We start from the raw sequence: 4,574 nt of genomic DNA, 5'->3' as shown, positions 1-4,574 counted from the left end.
ATCAGGTTCTAAAACTAATCACACGAACTCAACATGGCACCTCCAACACATCACTCCAGGCCTTCACAGGAGAAATGCCACTAAAACTACGTAGGGAACAACTAACCCTAAACTTCTGGGCCGCGTCCCAATCAAACCCTCTAATCCAAAACATAATTAAAAACAATATTAGCCCCAAAAACTAAGCCCTAGCCCGGAAACATCCACTACTCACTCCAATATCCCAAAGAATAATCAATTACCTAAATGAACACAAATTTGATAATCTCAAACAAAACAGTATACAATCAAATATCTTCACCCCAAAACTTAAAATACCTAAGATAGACACAACACTAGCCAAAACACTAAACAAACAGACTGACCCTAACATCGCTAAAACCACCACACTACCACACATACACCAAATTGGCCAAATTGATGTCACACATGCACGGACGGATCCTCATATCCGATCTCCAAACACACAGGTTTCGGAGTCCACATCGCACAACCAACTAAAATTACCCAATCCTACCGACTCCCAAACAACCGAACTATTTTCACTGCCGAAATAATAGGCATGGCCTCAGCCCTACACAATCAGCAATCTAAAAAACACCAACAATCCTAATCCTAACCGACTCCCTCAGTGGACTGCAAGCCCTCAAAAATAAAAACACAAAAACCGCCCCAAACTAAAAAATCAAATACTCGAAAGCTCAAACTAAGGCAGGCATACAAATAGAATTCATTTGGATCCCCGCCCAAGTAGGAATCTTTGGCAATGAAAACGCAGATAAAGCAGCAAAATTATCCCTTAAACTCCGAGAAATAAGGCCTAAAAACATATACCTAAACTCAGATAGCCAAATCAGAAAAGTCCTTAAAAAACAACTAACTAAACCAAAAATACTACACCCATCCCAAAAAATCGACAGAATAATCACTAAACTACAAACAGGCTACACCAAACTAAATAACCACCCAGTAACCTGCCCACACTGCAAACAACTAGAAACACCAGAACACGCACACACTATTAAACACACCGAACAACACTACATATCACCCTAAATCTTAATACTGCACTAACTCTAGAATCAATCCTAAATCTACAAAATGAATTAGAAAAGTTCAAAGCCTTCGGCATATACTTAATTAAAACAGGACTAATTAGTCGCATCTAAACCCCAAATAAACTAATAAAAACAAATCAGTAAACTAACACACCACCCACCACACACAGCTCCCTTAGTTCGCCCCCTACCCACTCTTGGCATTCATTCCAAATCTCGAAATCTCAAATTTACTATAAAAGCAGCCCTTAGATCCCCCTCCTGGGTTGCACCGCCGCTTCCTTTTCCCCCCTTTCGGAAACACAGTAAATGGCCTGGCGGGCCCGTGTGCGACACACGCGTGAGGCGGGAGGCGCACGTAAAATCTCCAATATAAGTAAGTAAGTTGACTCGCGGAATTCTACCTTCAAATTTAAGGTAACCTCACTTCTACAAACTCTAGTATTTATGTCAAATGATATCATGATAGAAATTGCTATTTATGATGAATAGAAAGTGGCAAATATTATGTATTATGGGTATTTCTAAATAATGTCTTCATGAATATTGTCGTCATTTTTGAATATGTAAATGAATTAGATCTATTGTCATGAATAGTTGTGTATTTATTGCACTCATGTATGATTAATTATATGCTGATAGAGACCCAATGCACATATTAGGTTCAACGGCAAATAATTAAAAGTTCGTTGTGTTCATAGTAATTCCTGCATTCTGATTAGCTGAATGGGTCACGTGTTATTCCATCATTTCCCAATGAATGTAAAAAATTAAGCCACGCCCACTGCGGCGCACTACTTTTATTACTGCGGAATGTCGGGGAATCCCAATATTACAGTCGAGGGAATTCCCTTTCTGCTCACGTGTATCGTCATGCACAGGACATTTAGCGACTTTCATGCATATTCATTGTCCAAACTACCCTTTGAAACCGAAGGCCGAGAATGAATTAAACAGCAAACGTGCCGCCTCGCTCGCCTGTTTTTTTCCCGCTCGCCACGGTTCAACTTTCATGTCTTCTGGTTTCATTTCTAACTAGCATTTCTCCAACTGTGTTTTACCGTAATCAGAGAAGTAATGTTTGAATCACGCAGTAAATGACAGCCGCCTTCTCTCGGAAATATTTCTTCCGGTTCGTTACAGTCTGACTGTTGCAGTTCTTTTCGCCTCTTGCCTTAATTGACAGGTCCAATGAACATTATTTTAATCCCACTCTCCGTTGATTGGCTACTGACTGTGTAGGCGTGTCAAGTTATGTGCATAAATTAAACGATCACCTGATTCATGTCACGCCACTGTATGTATTCCTACACCTGGAATGTTTATCAATATCGTCATTTTTGTCTGTTTCGATATATGCAACTGTTTTGGGTTAAACTATTGTAGATAAAACACGGATTCATACAGTTTGCACATCGGTTTTTCGATTCATACCTCAATGAACCGAAAAAAATACACAGTCAATCCTTAAATAAGATTTATCATCCAAAACTGGCTCCCACGGGAGATATCGCTTGGATGAGATCAAGCGGTATCTACACTGTAGATATCGCTGCAATGAAATTACATCACAATGCTTTGCAGACCATTGTGACGTCACTGGTTACCATGACGTCACAATGGTCTGCAAAGCATTGTGATGTAATTTCATTGCAGCGATATCTACAGTGTAGATACCGCTTGATCTCATCACTAATGGCTCTGCTACTGAAGCTGTTTGCAGTACTTTTTTACACTGAAGACACTGCTAATTACTGTCTACAAATTGAAATAGTTGAAAGAATGATGTTGGATGGTAAATAAAATCTCACCCTCGTGTCTTTTGATATCAAATATATCAAAAGACACTTTGGTGAGATTCTCTATTTATATGACAACCTTTGAGGTATAAGTGAGATATGATCTAAGTATTTGTATGAATGGTTCCTGAACAATTATTATCCAATGTTGTGTTGAAAGAACGAAATATTATAAGTGTTATGATGTATACAAACTCTACCATGTGAAACGCTAATACATCAATCAAAATGAAATGTACATTTAAGATTATTGTTTGATTAATATACTATATATAACACACTGAAACTCACAATAAAAAAATGGAACATCTCTTTGACTGATCACTGACTCACAGAATTCTCCCTTCTAATTTAAGGATAAGAATACGTCTTGTTATCCCATAAGTAACGGGGTATTAGACAGAACATTTGACCCGGTCAATTCGAGGCCGGTGTGTATTGGAGACCCGGCGTCTAATAGAGGAAATAGGGCACATCCCTGCCAGCTAACATATTGTTAGTGATAAGACTTAGTGTCACTGCGTTTCAGAATGAAAAACGTTCCAATTCTGAATTAAAACATAGGTCATTTTATTCACATTTTGTAAAAAAACAAATTATGACATAAAATGTTCATCAAACTCTACTTTTTTCCTAATTATCCGAACTGATAACTAAACAGAACTTTTGAGGGTTATTAAAGAAAGAGAGTTGGCAATAGAGAGGAGGAGATAGGTCATGCTGTTTTATTGTACGATAAACAACGACCACGAGTCGTTTATTTCTTAATTAGATTAACACATAAGCACAGACATGTACTTTGACCCTTGCGCCCGAGCAGCATGGATTAACTATATTTTACCAAGAAACATTCTCTCGAAACCTTTTATTTCCTCCAGAATACATTACAATATAAGCGACTTACCCATAAGCAGTTTCATAAGCGTTGTTTTGTATTATTTGTTTGTGGTTTAACCTTGTAGTCGTGAGTGCCGTGACACTGCATGAGAGGACTATGTACATGCCCCCCTCACCTGCGTGTATCCCACCAAGCAATGTTGACGGTTACAGTCGGCTTGTACGAAGGAGATATAAGAAAAATGCCATAGTTGGCACAACATACGGTTGGGTGAGTGTGCTTTGTAAATATACCAGGGATAGTACACAGTCTACACAGATGGGGGTCAATATGCAACGGGTGATTTGTCCCGGATATCACTTGACAGGCGTCTTCAAACTTACGACACTGCACACAAGGACATTCGCCATGAGCAAAACCGATTCGCTAATATGTTGTATAAATTATTGTCTGAATCGAACAATGTGTGAACCTAGATGAGTTAACAGACCAGGAGGATTTACAATAAGTAATGAAGACAGGACTGTCTTATCGATTTCAACTTCTTTATTAAGTATTCAATGATTGGGTAGGCCATATGTCTGACGTATCCAGACATTACAGACATACATTAATTCCTTGTGCAGTTCACCTACAGCGTAGTTAGTTACAAGTACAGTTCACCTACAGCGTAGTTAGTTACTAGTGCAGTTCACCTATTACGTTGTTAGTTACTAGTGCAGTTCACCTATTACGTTGTTAGTTACTGGTGTAGTTCACCTACAACGTAGTTAGTTACTAGGGCAGTTCACCTACAACGTAGTTAGTTACTAGTGAACTTCACCTACAGCGTAGTCAGTTACTGGTGCAGTTCACCTACAGCGTTGTTAGTTACTAGTG

This window comes from Haliotis cracherodii, unplaced genomic scaffold, assembly GCF_022045235.1.
Source record: "Haliotis cracherodii isolate W230 unplaced genomic scaffold, xgHalCrac1.p SCAF_7, whole genome shotgun sequence".
NCBI lineage: Eukaryota > Metazoa > Mollusca > Gastropoda > Lepetellida > Haliotidae > Haliotis > Haliotis cracherodii.
Note: the sequence above shows the minus strand (reverse complement) of the source record.